The 17,772-nt window shown below is 38.9% G+C and overlaps 1 protein-coding gene across 1 annotated transcript in view; it reads left to right on the forward strand.

Moving 5' to 3' along the window:
• DOCK3 (dedicator of cytokinesis 3) overlaps window positions 1–17,772 on the forward strand; it is a 416,069-nt gene that overhangs the window by 111,245 nt on the left and 287,052 nt on the right. The gene's annotated exons all lie outside the window — the stretch shown is intronic.

The raw sequence follows: 17,772 nt of genomic DNA on the forward strand, positions 1-17,772 counted from the left end.
ATTCTCTAACATAATCACAGTATAATTATTACACTCAGGAAATGTAACATTGATATAATAGTACTATAAAATATATAGTCCATATTCAGATGTCTCCCTAATTGTCCCATGAATGTCCTTTCTAGCTGTTTTCGTTTGGTTGGTTTTTTGGGGGTCGGGAGTGTGTGGTCCAGGATCCAATCAAGAATTAAATATTACATTTTATCATTGTCATGTCATAATCTCTTTTAATTTAGAACAGTTCTCCAGCCTTGGTGTTCTTTTTTCTTTTCATGGCATTGACTTTGTTGAAGTGCCCAGGCCAGTTGTTTTGTAAAATGTCCCTCAATTTGTATTTGTCTGTTTCCTCGTGGTTAGATTCAGCTTAAGCATCTTAGATAGCAATACTACATGGGTGGTGGTGTGCATTAAAATGGTCAAATTTCTCCTGGATATCTTCCCAATGCTTGGTTAGATCAGCAGGACTGGGACTTGGGGCTCTACCTTAGCAAATATCAACCAGGAGTTGAGGGCCTCTCAGTCAGAGAACATGCATTGTGTTTCTATCATGTACCTTCTTCATTGCATCCTGCCATACTCGGGAGCATAACTGTGCTCTCAGTGCTTCCTAGGGTATATCATCTGCTTCTTGAAAAACTTGTGCCATTTGTACTGAAGTACTTCTTGTTTTATTTGGTTGACACGGAGTGAAATTGCTTGAATAATCCATCTGTGGGAATGTTTTTACGGGAACTTTAAAAATTTTCATATTTTCACTTATCTTTTAAAGTGTTTCTTGATATCTGGGTTTTCTGATTCTTAAAATGATTCAGGTATTGTTGCTACTTTTTTTTTTTTTGAGGTACGTGGGCCTCTCACTGTTGTGGCCTCTCCCGTTGTAGAGCACAGGCTCCGGATGTGCAGGCTCAGCGGCCATGGCTCACGGGCCCAGCCACTCTGTGGCATGTGGGATCCTCCCGGACCGGGGCGCTAACCCGTGTCCCCTGCATCGGCAGGCGAACTCTCAACCACTGCACCACCAGGGAAGCCCTGTTGCTACTTTTTATACAGTTTCACTGAAAAACTTATACATTTGTAGTAAACTAGAGGATTTTAGGGCTGATAAAAGACATGACCATGAGATAGTAGTAGCACATAATGAGCTTTATTTAGGCAGAGCTCTGACAAGTTGCAAAGGAAATATGTCACAGCAGGAGACCTTTCAGAGACAGCAGTGCAGGGCTACAACCAGAAGGGGGAAAGGGTACCTGAACTCTTTGGGGAGAGGGGTAGCAGAGAGGAGACTCATGTGTCCAGATCATGTCACTCAGTTACAAGATGGGAATTCTCTGTTCAGAGAGCACCGCAGGACAGCAGCAGCTTGGAATCTTTTATAGCCCCAAGGTTTGTCTTATCTATGGCTAGCAGACATTGAGAGCAGTTTCATTAAGTATGTAAAACAGGTAGGCTCTAAATGAAAAGCTAAGGTACTAGTTTTCAGAAAGGATAGCAGCTAGAGTAGCTCTGTGAATCTGGATAGCAAGACTTAGAGGACAGTCTCTTCAGGATGCTACTCCTGAAGTTTTACGCTGTTTTCCATGTTTATGTTGCTCCTCTTGAGATTCACATTATCAGGAGAGTGGCAGAATGTCAGAGACTGTGTTGTGTGCACCCAGGAGATTTAGTACATTAAATAAATATAATAGATGCAAAAAAAAACCCCATTTAATTAAATCAGCATTCATTTAAAATATGTATTTTTAGCCATAAGGCTATCAGCGGTTTCACAGCAGAAGCCTAACAAGCCAGGAGAGAAGGGGTTCTGTATTAATAGTGCTGAAGGAAAAAATACCAGGAATACTTTACCTGGCAAAGTTGTCTTTCAGATGTGAGGGAGAGATAAAGACTTTCCTAGGAAAACAAAAGTTGTGGGGGTTCATAATCATTAGATCTACTAGATCGGCCTTACAAACAATGCTAAAGGGTGTTCTTCAAGCTGAAATCAAAGGATGCTAGTTAATAACATGAAACCATATGAAAGTATAAAACACTGGTAAAGGTAGGTATATAGTCAAATTCAGAATACTCTGACACTGTAATGGTGCGTGAAACAACTCTAGTATAAATGTGAAAAGACAGAGGTATTCAAAATAATGATAGCTATAATAATTTGTAATGGATGCACAGTATAAAATGTAAATTGTGATGTCAAAAACATAAAATGTAGTGGGGGTAGTGAAAGTGTAGAGTTTTTATATTCAATTGATGTTAAGTAGTTATCAGCCTAAAATAGACTGTTATAACTTTAAGGTGTTTCATGTAAGCCTCATTGTAACCACAAAGCAAACACCTATAGTAGAAACACAGGAGATAAAGAGAAAAGAATCAAAGCATACCACCAGAGAAATACATCAAATCACAAAGGAAGTCAACAAGAGAGGAAGAAAGTAACAACAGAAGAGCCAGAAGATTAGTAAGATGGCTTTAGTAAGTCTTTACCTGTCAATAATTACTTTAAATGTATATGGAATAAATTATCCATTCAAATGACATAGGGTGGCTGGTGAATAAAAAACAAGACCCCCTATATGCTGCCTATAAGGGACTCACTACACCTTTAAGGGTAAACATAGGCTCAAAGCGGAGGAATAGAAAAGGATATTCCATGCAAATGGAAGCCAAAAGATGTCAATGACAGCTTTTCTTATATCAGACAAAATAGATTTTAAGTCCAAAACTATAAGGACAAACAAAGAAGGTGAATATATAGTGATAAAGGGGTTAATTCATCAAGAGCAAAAAACAGTTGTAAATATATGTCACCCAACATCAGAGCACCTAAAGATAGCAAGTATTAACAGAACTGAAGGGTGAAATATACAGCAATTCAATAATATTGGATGTCTTCAGTACTCCACTTTCAACATCAAATTTTATTGTATTGCTGTCCATTTGACATTTAAAGAAATAATACCAGTCCTTCTCAAACTCTTCCAAAAAGTTGAAGAGGAGGGAACACCCCCAGACTCATTTTATAAGGCCAGTATTACCCTGATATCAAAGCTAGACAAGAATACTACATGAAAAGAATTATAGGCCATTATCTCTGATGAACATAGATGCAGAGTCCTCAACAAAATCCTGGCAAACCAAATTCAACAGCACATTAAAATCATTCACCATGATCAAGTGGGATCTATCCCTGGGATGCAAGGATGGTTTAACATATGCAAATCAATAAGTGTGATACATCATATTAACAGAATGAATGATAGAATCCAATGACTCTCTCAATAGATGCAGAAAAGGCATTTGCAAAATACAACATGCCTTCATATTTAAAACTCTTAACAAATTAGGTATAAAAAGACTATGCTTCACCATAATAAAGGCCATATATAACAAGCCCATAGCTAACTCTCATACTCAGTGGTTAGGAATAAGACAAGGGGATGCCACTCTCTCTAGTTCTATTTGACACAGTACTGGAATTCCTAGCTAGCGCTGTTGAGAAAGAAAAAATAAAAGACATCCAAATAGGAAAGGAAGAAGTAAAATAGTTTCTCTTTGCATATGGCATGATCTTATGTATTGGAAACCTTAAAAACATCAGTTCTCTTATATTTTCCAGGAAATTTTTATATCCCCATTTTCATATTCATATGTATATTTATAAATTCATTTATTTTTGGCTGCATTGGGTCTTTGTTGCTGCATGTGGGTATTCTCTAGTTGCAACGAGCAGGGGCTACTCTTCGTTGCAGTACGTGAGCTTCTCATTGTGGTGGCTTCTCTTATTGTGGAGCACGGGCTCTAGGCACATGGGCTTCAGTAGTTGTGGCTTGCAGGCTCTAGAGCATAGGCTCAGTAGTTGTGGCACACGGGCTTAGTTGCTCCATGGCATGTGGGATCTTCCCGGACCAGGGCTCTAACCCATGTCCCCTGCATTGTCAGGCGGATTCTTAACTGCTGCACCACCAGGGAAGTCCCTCCATTTTCATATTTTTTGTCATAAAGTTTTTTTTATTGTATTTCTTAGTATACTTTAAAATCTTCACTACATTTATGGTTATGTCCCTCCTTTTATACTGATATTGTTATTGTGCTTTTTAAAATTCATTTTCACATCATCAGTCTTTCTGAAGTTTATCTGTTATGATTTTGCAAAGAACCAGCCTTTTCACATGCTGATCCGGACTCTTGTCTCTCATTGTTTTCTGTTTTGTTAATGTATTTATCAATTTTCATAAATAACATTTTCTATTTTTTGTTGTTGATCTCTAGGTTTTTAAATTTTTTAAAAATTTAAAATTTTTGTCAGTTTTTAGGTTGGGCACTTAGTGAATTTATTTTTAGTCTTTTCTAATACAAGAATTGGAGATTATAGAATTACGTCTATATAATGCTTTAGCTATATTACACAAGGTTTTATCCTTAGTATGTCTTTCCAGATTGATGATATCTAGAATATTTTCCCTTCTAGAGAAATGAAGAATAGTTTCATAATGTTTCTCTTTTGCTCTTCTATAATATGTGGACTGTAGTGTAAATGAAACCTCATCATTATACCCTTTAAAAGTAGGTGGTGATGCACATATGGTCACCTTATTTTTGATAAAGGAGGCAAGAATATACAATGGAGAAAAGATAGTCTCTTCAATAAGTGGTGCTGGGAAAAGTGGACAGCTACATGTAAAAGAATGAAATTAGAGCACTCCCTAATACCATACACAAAAATAAACTCAAAATGGATTAAAGACCTAAATGTGAGGCCAGACGCTATCAAACTCTTAGAGGAAAACATAGGCAGAACACTCTGACATAAATCACAGCAAGATCCTTTTTGACCCACCTCCTGAGAAATGGAAATAAAAACAAAAGTAAACAAATGGGACGTAATGAAACTTAAAAGCTTTTGCACAGCAAAGGAAACCATAAACAAGACGAAAAGACAACCCTCAGAATTGGAGAAAATATTTGCAAATGAAGCAACTGACAGAGGATTAATCTCCAAAATTTATAAGCAGTTCATGCAGCTCAATATCAAAAAAACAAATAACCCAATCCAAAAATGGGCAGAAGACCTAAATAGACATTTCTCCAAAGAAGATATACAGATTGCCAACAAACACATGAAAGAATGCTCAACATCACTAATCATTAGAGAAATGCAAATCAAAACTACAATGAGATATCATCTCATACTGGTCAGAATGGCCATCATCAAAAAATCTACAAACAATAAATGCTGGAGAGGGTGTGGAGAAAAGGGAACCCTCTTGCATTGTTGGTGGGAATGTAAATTGATACAGCCACTACGGAGAACAGTATGGAGTTTCCTTAAAAGAGTGAAAATAGAACTACCATACGACCCAGCAATCTCACTACTGGGCATATACCCTGAGAAAACCATAATTCAAAAAGAGTCATGTACCACAATGTTCATTGCAGCTCTGTTTACAATAGCCAGGACATGGAAGCAACCTAAGTGTTCATCAACAGATGAATGAATAAAGAAGATTTGGCACATATGTACAATGGAATATTACTCAGCCATAAAAAGAAATGAAATTGAGTTATTTGTAGTGAGGTGGACAGACCTGGAGTCTATCATACAGAGTGAAGTAAGTCAGAAAGGGGAAAACAAATACCATATGCTAACACATATATATGGATTCTAAAAAAAAAATGGTTCTGAAGAACCTAGGGGCAGGACAGGAATAAAGACGCAGATGTAGAGAATGGACTTGAGGGCACGGGGAAGGGGAAGGGTAAGCTGGGACGAAGTGAGAGAGTAACATGGACATATATACACTACCAAATGTAAAATAGCTAGCTACTGGGAAGCAGCCACATAGCACAGGGAGATCAGCTCGGTGCTTTGTGACCACCTAGAGAGGAGGGATAGGGAGGGTGGGAGAGAGATGCAAGAGGGAGGAGATATGGGGATATATGTATAGCTGATTCACTTTGTTATAAAGCAGAAAGTAACACACCATTGTAAAGCAATTATACTCCAATAAAGATGTTAAAAAAAAGTAAGTAGGGAAAGGAAGAGGGAAGACATCAATGAAGTAAAATTTATAAGTATATATGATACAGCATGGAGTAATATATAGTAGATGTTATAGACATGTTTCTCTACCTGGTTTCAGGTTGCATCAATAACCTCCCATCTTTGCTACCCATTTCATGATCTCTTCTTTTTAGCTAGTACCTCAGCTAATGGTATTTGAGCCCTTGGTAGTTCTGTATGTTTCAGGATGCTATAGTCTTCCATTAACTTTTAGCACAGAGCATGGCAGTATTAGGATGTTCCTTGAGGATCCCTTTGGTTGCATCTATACTTTTCCCCACTTCTTTTGTATAGCAGCAAGCCTGTTTCTTCTTGAGGACTAGTACTAATTAATCATGCCAGCCAATACCAAAAGTGCCTTTTTTTTGTTTGCCCAGTGGCAGGAAGAACCTAAACATGAAATGGCTTCATGGTAATCTCAGATTCATTGTAATTGAATAATGTTCTCATCTGGTATATTCATGCTTCATAATAATTCTGTATTAGCAGAGTCTGAGTCCTCAGAGATGGGAAGTTAAAATTTTACAAGTGAGTCATTATGTTTGGAGTGAGAAGTGCCCCTTCCATCTCTATCTCTTCTTTTTCGAACCATGTATTCTGCCTGTGGGAGAAACATAACTCTATATTGGTTGCTGGTTCAGAGCAGTTATCACAATATGTGGATAGTACCTTTAAAAAGGTGGCATAACAAAGTCTCTTATAGTTCTCTCTGTTGCTTTATACAGTCCAGTGCTCTGGGTGATGAAGTAATTAGTAATATCAGTAAATCCTGTGAGTATCAATTCCTTATTCTACTTCTTTTACTTTAAAGTGAGTTCCTACCTCATATTGTAGTTTTAAACATATTAATGTGATGGCAAATCAGGTATTCAGTAGTCTATGGAAGGTCCATTGCCAGAAATAAAGTAGGCATAGAAAGAAAATTCAAATCCCATCCCTTTCATGATCAGTGGAGTCCACTGTAATGAACTTGCCTATCGGTGTTGGCTAATTAATCCACTTGATGTATGGTACCATATCAGAGACTCAATGCTACTCAGTTCTTTTTTTTAAAGTTTTATTTATTTATTTAGGCTGTGCTGGATCTTTTAATTGCAGCATGCAGGATCGTTAGTTGCAGCATGCAGAATCTTTAGTTGTGCCATGCGAACTCTTAGTTGCAGCATGCCTGTGGGATCTAGTTCCCTGACCAGGGATCGAACCTAGGCCCCCTGCATTGGGAGCACGGAGTCTTATCCACTGGACCCCCAGGGAAGTCCCTACTGGCCAGTTCTGATTCAACAGTTATGGTACTGTTACTGAACCAAACTTTGGTCTCCTTGCCCACATGCAGTTAAGCCAGTCTGCTAACTCTGGGTTGTGATTAAGGAAAGTGCACCATTTATTGCAGGGCGCCAAGCAAGGAGTCCAGGTAGCAAGTGCTTAAAAGTCCTGAACTCCCTGAAGGCTTTCAGGGAAAGGTTTTTTGTTTTTTTTTTTTTTTCTTTTTTTTTTTTGCGGTACGTGGGCCTCTGACTGTTGTGGCGTCTCCCGTTGCGGAGCACAGGCTCTGGATGCGCAGGCTCAGCAGCCATGGCTCACGGGCCCAGCCGCTCCGCGGCATGTGGGATCTTCCTGGACTGGGGCACAAACCCATGTCCCCTGCATCGGCAGGCGGACTCTCAACCACTGCGCCACCAGGGAAGCCCAATAACTTCTATCTTTTACACCACATTCATCTTGGGATGGCTAGGAAAGGAAACATTGATTTCATGGAACACTGGGGATAGTTGGTATAGGGCATAACGAAAACTGGCTTGCTCTGCAAGACAGCTCATTTGGGTGAGCCAATCTAAAAGTCTTCAAGCGAGGCAAGAACACCGTCATCACAGTAGAGAAGGAGGGTCTTTTTCTGCTGTAAAGGGAGGTTTAGTAGCAGCGAAACTTAGGGTCTTCTGTGTTATCCAGTGTCTCTATCTCTACCATTTTTTCCAAGTCAGTAGCCTGATTTTTATCTTAAAATATATAAAAGGCCATAAATTCAACTGACCTTGTAATTCAGCAATGATCAGGATCAAAAACTAGAGTATGGGTTTTGGCTATTTGAACACTAAAGATGAAAGAGAAGATTGCTCTGAACTCTTACACAGAGCATCAGTAAAGTGAGCATTCAGCTTTTTGCAGCCCTGGTTTCTTGACTAGAGATTATCCTTCCAATTAGATATTACAGAGTATCAAATTGTCTCATCTATCCATTCTATGTCTGCTAGATTTATTTAACTGTTAGTTTAGAATACAGGTAAAGAGAGAAACAGTAGCTCAGCAGTACCCAGAAGGTCTCTTGCTTTTTGATCATGTAGGCCAAGTTATCCTTTTATACTTGTCTTTTTAAAAAAAAATTACCTTTGACATCATTGTTGGTCTGTTTTTCAAACTTCCCTTAAACTTAGCCTCAGACTTTCCCGCCAGGATGGAGCTGAGAAGATAGTGTTAGACTCTGCTTAGAATTTTATGGATTTCTGTTGCATGTGTTCTGGGAACCTTGTTATTACCTTTACGACATATGGTTGGGGATCTGTGGCCTTAAAGTGGATAGATGAGAGAGGGAATAAGAAGGGAATCTATAATGGCATCCACTAAAGAAATATTGGGAGAGTTATTGAGAGTCTGCTGTCAAAGAACAGTGCAAAGGACGTGATCATCTCAAGGACTATGGAATAGAGTTGTGCTTTGTACAGTATTAGACAACTTAGAGAAAGACAAGCTTATGTCCTAAATTGTCACAGCTTGACATGGAATGAAAAGCAGGAACTTTCTATGATTACGCTTTCCTACCTGTGTTACTGCAATGCCTTCTAACTGCTCTCCCCACTTCTATCCATGCCCACCTACAGTTTATTCTCAATATAGCTGCCAGAGTGGTTTTTTAAAAATACAAGTTAGATCATGTTACATCTGTGCTTAAGACCTTCCAGTGGTTCGCATGTCACTCAAAGCAAAAACCTAAGCTCTTACAAAGGCTTACAAGGTTTTATGATGTGGCTTCTTGTCACCCCAGTGACCTCTTCTGCTGTCCCTTTTTCTCTGTCACCTTCAGTTACACTGGCTTCCTTGCTTTTATTCAAACATATCAGGTACGTTCCTGCCTTAAGGTTTTTGCTCAGGATGTTTCCTGTGCTTGAATACTGTGCCTGGTTAACTTTGTTACTTTCTTTAGGTCTTTTCTCAAATCTTCTCAGTGAGATACACCCTGACTTCTGTATTTAATTCTGCCTCTTCCCCTCCCCTCACCAACTCAAAACTGGATGCTCCCGTAGGACATCTGCCTCTGGAAACTGAATGTACCTGCCAAGACATTGGTTTCTTTGTAATCTTTGCTGCTTTGGATAATTGGTTTTTTTTCTTTTTTGCTGCTTTGGGTCTTCGTTGCTCCACCCAGGCTTTCTCTAGTTGTGTCAAGCAGGGGCTACTCTTCGTTGCAGTGTGCGAGCTTCTCATTGCGGTGGCTTCTCTTGTTGTGGAGCACGGGCTCTAGGTGCGTGGGCTTCAGTAGTTATGGCGTGCGGGCTTCAGTAGTTGTGGCTCGCAGGCTCTGGAGCGCAGGCTCAGTAGTTGTGGCATATGGGCTTAGTTGCTCTGCGGCATGTGAGATCTTCCCAGACCAGGGATTGAACCTGTGCCCCCTGCATTGGCAGGCAGATTCTTAACCACTGTACCACCAGGGAAGTCCCTGGTTTTCTTTTCTAAGTCTGGGGTGAATGGACCCCAGGTCATGAGCCTGTACTGTAGTCATAAGGAGGCTGAGAAGTCAAGTATCCATCATTTTCCACTTGTATAGTGGAAGGCAGCTCTGTCTCAATGTTAGGGTTTTTCTCAAACATAGAAGGGGAGTTACAATGCAGGACAACTAAGGAAAAGAAAATCACAATTTTCTCTAACACTGCCATTCTCTTCTTCTGGGATTTCTGTTAGGATTAGGTTGGAGTTCTTCTACCTCATCCCCATATCTCTTAAGTACTCTTTTATACATCTTGCTAGATTTTCTTTTGAGTTCTGTCTGGCCTGTGTCCTTTGTGTTGAGGTTTTTTTCCCCACTGCTAGTATTTTTTGTCATTTAAGTGAGTAACATAAAATTTAGCATTTTAAACATTTTTAAGTGTACAGCTCAGTGGCATTAAGTACATTCACAGTGTTGTACAACCTTCATCAGTATTCAACTCCAGAACTTTTTCCTCGTCCCAAACAGAAACTCTGTACACCTTAAGCAGTAACTCTTCATTCCCCGTTTCTCCCAGTCCCTGGTAACCTCTGTTCTACTGTCTGTCTGTATATAAGTGGAATCATTCAATATTTGTCCTTTTGTGTCTATCTTATTTCACTTAGCATAGTGTTTTCAAAGCTCATTCATGTTGTAAAATGTATCGAATTTTCATTCATTTTAAAGATTGAATAATATTCCATTATATATTTTATATCCATCTATCTATCTATCACATTTCATTATTCCATTCAGCCATAGATGGACATTTTGACAGTATTTTTCATTTGCAAAATTCCTAGTTGGTTATTTTGCATATCCATTGGCTCTTGTTTTATTTATGTTTGCTTTTTTTAAAAATGGAAGTTACTCATTTCTCTAAGCATTGTAAACATTTTAAAATGTTTATCAGACTTATAAAATCCTGAGAAGCATTTTCATTTTATTTTTAAGACTTTGGACATCTTAGAATTTTGGTTTTCAGAAGTGGGAGATTTTGTTTTCCCCTTCCTTTTCTCCCCCTGAGCACATCTGTCTAATACTTGTGTAGTTACCTCTACCTGCTTCCAAGGCCCCAGTGTAGAACCAGGTCCTACAGTAGCATTTTAGATCTCCTTCCCCACAGTGACATTGGACTTTTGGCAGATCCTGACCTTTGGCTGAGGGAAGGAGGGGACTGCTTCAGTCTCCAATCTATTTAGCCCTAGAGGTTTCTAAAAGCCGTGGTTTTAAGTGAGGTTCAGTAGCAGTTTTTGCTGTGCTTCATGTTGGCCTTCTTTCAGGGAGCTTCAAGTAGTGAATCAGGCCTTCATCCTCTTCTCACTTGGAGCACTTTTCATCCCTGTTCTCCCTCTACATCTAAGTTCCTAGATATCACTAGTAGCTTTTGACTCCAGAGCCTAGAAGTGCTATGATTTCACCCTAGTTCACTGCTCTGTTTTTTTCTGTTCTGTTGCTGCTCTATTGAGGTGTTAATTTTATTTTGGAGTTCAGAAATACATTTGGTTTTCTATTTCATATTTTCTCCGCTGGGTATTGGGAGGTTAGGAAATATGTCGAAGCATGAACTTATGGAGCTATTTGGACAAGAAGTCTTTGTGAAATATATTTTTAAAGTACAATATGAAATCTAACTCATTTTGACATTGTTTATTTTAGATATGCTTTGGCAATTTGTAAGTAATGAAAATTAAAAGATTAAGTAAGAGTGAACAATAGCTGCCATTTATTAAATATCCTGTATACTGGGCTTTGTAATTGACTTATACCCATTATATCACACTTGAGAATTCCAGATGAGAAAATGGGATTATTTGTTTACTTCACATGATGAGGTGGGCAAGGCTTTGAGAGTTAAATACCTTTGCCAACACATGGCAAGGAAGTAGGGAAAGTAGGAATTGAGGCCAAGTTATCTTACCCTAATGATCATGCTCTCAGTTACATTTCTGTGCAATATACATTGAATTAAAGGATCGTCTCTTTTCACTACCAAATTTCATTTCTAACAAACTCTTGTTTTTTTTCACGGTAACAGTAGTGTTTTATTTTTTATAAATTGCATGCACGTCCATAAACTTAATAAATAGGTTTTCTCTATTTTTTTTTTATACAGTAGGTTCTTATAGTCATCAGTTTTATACACATCAGTGTATACATGTCAATCCCAATCGCCCAATTCATCACACCACCCCCCCACCCACCTGCGGCTTTCTCCCCTTGGTGTCCATACGTTTGTTCTCTACATCTGTGTCTCAATTTCTGCCCTGCAAACCAGTTCATCTGTACCATTTTTCTAGGTTCCACATATATGCGTTAATATACGATATTTGTTTTTCTCTTTCTGACTTACTTCACTCTGTATGACAGTCTCTGTGTCCATCCACGTCTCTACAAATGACCGAATTTCGTTCCTTTTTATGGCTGAGTAATATCCCATTGTATATATGTACCACATCTTCTATATCCATTTGTCTGTCGATGGGCATTTAGGTTGCTTCCATGACCTGGCTATTGTAAATAGTGCTGCAATGAACATTGGGGTGCATGTGTCTTTTTGAATTGTGGTTTTCTCTGGGTATATGCCCAGTAGTGGGATTGCTGGATCATATGGTAATTCTATTTTTAGTTTTTTAAGGAACCTCCATACTGTTCTCCATAGTGGCTGTATCAGTTTACATTCCCACCAACAGTGGAAGGGAGTTCCCTTTTCTCCACACCCTCTCCAGCATTTGTTGTTTGTAGATTTTCTGATGAAGCTCATTCTAACTGGTGTGAGGTGATACCTCATTGTAGTTTTGATTTGCATTTCTCTAATAATTAGTGATGGTGAGCAGCTTTTCATGTGCTTCTTGGCCATCTGTATGTCTTCTTTGGAGAAATGTCTATTTAGATCTTCTGCCCATTTTTGGATTGGGTTGTTTGTTTTTTTAATATTGAGCTCCATGAGCTGTTTATATATTTTGGAGATTAATCCTTTGTCCATTGATTCGTTGGCAAATATTTTCTGCCATTCTGAAGGTTGTCTTTTCGTCTTGTTTATGGTTTCCTTTGCTGTGCAAAAGCTTTAAAGTTTCATTAGGTCCCATTTGTTTATTTTTGTTTTTATTTCCGTTACTCTAGGAGGTGGATCAAAAAAGACCTTGCTGTGATTTATGTCAAAGAGTGTTCTGCCTATGTTTTTCTCTAAGAGTTTTATAGTGTCTGGTCTTACATTTAGGTCTCTAATCCATTTTGAGTTTATTTTTGTGTATGGTGTTAGGGAGTGTTCTAATTTCATTCTTTTACATTTAGCTGTCCAGTTTTCCCAGCACCACTTATTGAAGAGACTGTCTTTTCTCCATTGTATATCCTTGCCTCCTTTGTCATAGATTAGTTGACCATAGGTGCGTGGGTTTACCTCTGGGCTTTCTGTCTTGTTCCATTGATCTCTGTTTCTGTTTTTGTACCAGTACTATATTGTCTTGATTATTGTAGCTTTGTAGTATAGTCTGAAGTCAGGGAGTCTGATTCCTCCAGCTCCGTTTTTTTCCCTCAAGACTGCTTTGGCTATTTGGGGTCTTTTGTGTCTCCATACAAATTTTAAGATTTTTTGTTCTAGTTCCATAAAAAATGCCATTGGTAATTTGATAGGGATTGCATTGAATCTGTAGATTGCTTTGGGTAGTATAGTCGTTTTCACAATATTGATTCTTCCAATCGAAGAACATGGTGTATCTCTCCATCTGTTGGTATCATCTTTAATTTCTTTCATCAGTGTCTTATAGTTTTCTGCATACAGGTCTTTTGTCTCCCTAGGTAGGTTTATTCCTAAGTATTTTACTTTTTGTTGCAGTGGTAAGTGGGAGTGTTTCCTTAATTTCTCTTTCAGATTTTTCATCATTAATGTATAGGAATGCAAGAGATTTCTGTGCATTAATTTTGTATCCTGCAGTTTTACCAGATTCATTGATTAGCTCTAGTAGTTTTCTGGTAGCATCTTTAGGATTCTCTATCTATAGTATCATGTCATCTGCAAACAGTGGCAGTTTTACTTCTTCTTTTCCAATTTGTATTCCTTTTATTTCTTTTTCTTTTCTGGTTGCCGAGGCTAGGACTTCCAAAACTATGTTGAATGATAGCGGTGAGAGTGGACATCCTTGTCTTGTTCCTGATCTTTGAGGAAACGCTTTCAGTTTTTCACCATTGAGAATGATGTTTGCTGTTGGTTTGTCGTATATGGCCTTTATTATGTTGAGGTCGTTTCCCTCTATGCCCACTTTCTGGAGAGTTTTTATCATAAATGGGTGTTGAATTTTGTCAAAAGCTTTTTCCGCATCTATTGAGATGATCACATGGTTTTCATTCTTCAATTTGTTAATATGATGTATCACATCGATTGATTTGCATATATTGAAGAATCCTTGCATCCCTGGGATTAAATCCCACTTGATCATGGTGTATGATCCTTTTAATGTGTTGTTGGTTTCTGTTTGCTAGTATTTTGTTGAGGAGTTTTGCATCTATATTCATCAGTGATATTGGTCTGTAATTTTCTTTCTTTGCAGTATCTTTGTTTGGTTTTGGTATCAGGGTGATGGTGGCCTCATAGAATGAGTTTGGGAGTGTTCCTTCTGCAATTTTTTGGAAGAGTTTGAGAAGGATGGGTGTCAGCTCTTCTCTAAATGTCTGATAGAATTCACCTGTGAAGCCATCTGGTCCTGGACTTTTGTTTGTTGGAAGATTTTTAATCACAGTTTCAATTTCATTACTTGTGATTGGCCTGTTCATATTTTCTATTTCTTCCTGGTTCAGTCTTGGAAGGTTATACTATACCTTTCTAAGAATTTGTCCATTTCTTCCAGGTTGTCCATTTTATTGGCATAGAGTTGCTTGTAGTAGTCTCTTAGGATGCTTTGTATTTCTGCAGTGTCTGTTGTAACTTCTCCTTTTTCATTTCTAATTTTATTGATTTGAGTCCTCTCCCTCTTTTTCTTGATGTGTCTGCCTAATGGTTTATCAATGTTGTTTATCTTCTCAAAGAACCAGCTTTTAGTTTTATTGATATTTGCTATTGTTTTCTTTGTTTCTATTTCATTTATTTCTGCTCTGATCTTTATGATTTCTTTCCTTCTGCTAAGTTTGGGTTTTGTTTGTTCTTCTTTCTCTAGTTCCTTTAGGTGTAAGGTTATATTATTTATTTGAGATTTTTCTTGTTCTTTTTAAAAAATTAATTAATTAATTTTTATATTTGGCTGTGTTGGGTCTTCGTTTCTTTGCGAGGGCTTTCTCTAGTTGTGGCAAGTGGGGGCCACTCTTCATCACGGTGCACGGGCCTCTCACTATCGTGGCCTCTTTTGTTGCAGAGCACAGGCTTCAGATGCGCAGGCTCAGTCGTTGTGGCTCACGGGCCTAGTTGCTCTGCGGCATGTGGGATCTTCCCAGACCAGGGCTCGAACCCGTGTCCCCTGAATTGGCAGGCAGATTCTCAACCACTGCGCCACCAGGGAAGCCCTTTTCTTGTTTCTTGAGGCAGGCTTGTATGGCTATAAACTTCCCTCTTAGAACTGCTTTTGCTGCACCCATAGGTTTTGGATTGTCGTGTTTTCATTGTCATCTGTCTCTAGGTATTTTTTGATTTCCTTTTTGATTTCTTCAGTGATCTCTTGGTTATTTAGTAACGTAGTGTTTAGCCTCCATGTGTTTGTGTTTTTTACGTTTTTTCCCCTGTAGTTCATTTCTAATCTCATAACGTTGTGGTCAGAAAAGATGCTTGATATGATATCAGTTTTGTTAAATTTACTGAGGCTTGATTTGTGACCCAAGATGTGATCTATCCTGGAGAATGTTCCGTGCACACTTGAGAAGAAAGTGTAATGTGCTGTTTTTGGATGGAATGTCCTATAAATATCAATTAAATCTGTCTGGTCTATTGTGTCATTTAAAGCTTCTGTTTCCTTATTTATTTTCATTTTGGATGATCTGTCCATTGGTGTAAGTGAGGTGTTAAAGTCCTCCACTATTATTGTGTTACTGTCCATTTCCTCTTTTATAGCTGTTAGCAGTTGCCTTATGTATTGAGGTGCTCCTATGTTGGGTGCATATATATTTATAATTGTTATATCTTCTTCTTGGATTGATCCGTTGATCATCATGTAGCGTCCTTCCTTGTCTCTTACAACATTCTTTATTTTAAAGTCTATTTTATCTGTTATGAGTATTGCTACTCCAGCTTTCTTTTGATTTCCATTTGCATGGAATATCTTTTTCCATCCCCTCACTTTCAGTCTGTATGTGTCCCTAGGTCTTAAATGGGTCTCTGGTAGACAGCATATATATAGGTCTTGTTTTTGTGTCCATTCAGCCAACCCGTGTCTTTTGGTTGGAGCATTTAATCCATTCACGTTTAAGGTAATTATTGATATGTATGTTCCTATGACCATTGTGTTAATTGTTTTGGGTTAGTTTTTGTTGGTCCTTTTCTTCTCTTGTGTTTCCCACTTAGAGAAGTTCCTTTAGCATTTGTTGTGGAGCTCGTTTGGTGGTGCTGAATTCTCTTAGCTTTTGCTCTTCTGTAAAGCTTTTGATTTCTCCATCGAATCTGAGTGAGATCCTTGCCAGGTGGAGTAATCTTGGTTGTAGGTTCTTCCCTTTCATCACTTTAAGTATGTCATGTCACTTCCTTCTGGCTTGTAGAGTTTCTGCTGAGAAGTCAGCTGTTAACCTTATGGGAGTTCCGTTGTATGTTATTTGTCATTTTTCCCTTATTGCTTTTAATAATTTTTCTTTGTCTTTAATTTTTGCCAGTTTGATTAGTATGTGTCTCGGCGTGTTTCTCCTTGGGTTTATCCTGTATGGGACTCACTGCGCTTCCTGGACTGGGTGGCTATTTCCTTTCCCATGTTAGGGAAGTTTTCGACTATAATCTTTTCAAATATTTTCTCGGGTCTTTCTCTCTCTCTTCCACTTCTGGGACCTCTATAATGCGAATGTTGTTGCGTTTAATGTTGTCCCAGAGGTCTCTTAGGCTGTCTTCATTTCCTTTCATTCTGTTTTCTTTATTCTGTTCTGCAGCAGTGAATTCCACCATTCTGTCTTCCAGGTCACTTATCTGTTCTTCTGCCTCAGTTATTCTGCTATTGATTCCTTCTAGTGTAGTTTTCATTTCAGTTATTGTATTGTTCATCTCTGTTTGTTTGTTCTTTAATTCTTCTAGGTCTTTGTTAAACATTTCTTGCATCTTCTCGATCTTTGCCTCCATCGTTTTTCCGAGGTCCTGGATCATCTTCACTATCATTATTCTGAATTCTTTTTCTGCAAGGTTGCCTATGTCCACTTCATTTTGTTGTGTTCTGGGGTTTTATCTTGTTCCTTCATCTGGTGCATAGCCCTCTGCCTTTTCATGTTGTCTATGTTTCTGTTTATGTGGTTTTCGTTCCACAGGCTGCCGGATTGTAATTCTTCTTGCTTATGCTGTCTGCCCTCTGGTGGATGAGGCTATCTAAGAGGCTTGTGCAGGTTTCCTGATGGTAGGGACTGGTGGTGGGTAGAGCTGGGTGTTGCTCTGGTGGGCAGAGCTCAGTAAAACTTTAATCCGCTTGACTGCTGATGGGTGGTTGTTCCTTGACTGCTGATGGGTGGTCCTTCCCTGTTGTTTGGTCTGAGACAACCCAGCACTGGAGTGTACCTGGGCTCTTTGGTGGGGCTAATGGCAGACTCTGGGAGGGCTCACACCGAGGAGTACTTCCCAGAACTTCTGCTGCCAGTTATCTTGTCCCCACGGTGAGCCACAGGCACCCCCCACCTCTGCAGGAGACCCTCCAACACTAGCAGGTAAGTGTGGTTCAGTCTCCCCTGGATTCACTGCTCCTTCCCCGGGGTCTCGATGCGCACACTACTTTGTGTGTGCCCTCCAAGAGTGGAGTCTCTGTTTCCCCTAGTCCTGTCGAAGTCCTGCAGTCAAATCCCACTAGCCTTCAAAGTCTGATTCTCTAGGAATTCC

The sequence above is a fragment of the Delphinapterus leucas genome, chromosome 10 (genome assembly GCF_059928025.1).
Source record: "Delphinapterus leucas isolate spDelLeu-1000000601 "Yukka" chromosome 10, BTC_Dleu_Yukka2, whole genome shotgun sequence".
NCBI classification, from domain to species: Eukaryota; Metazoa; Chordata; class Mammalia; order Artiodactyla; family Monodontidae; genus Delphinapterus; species Delphinapterus leucas.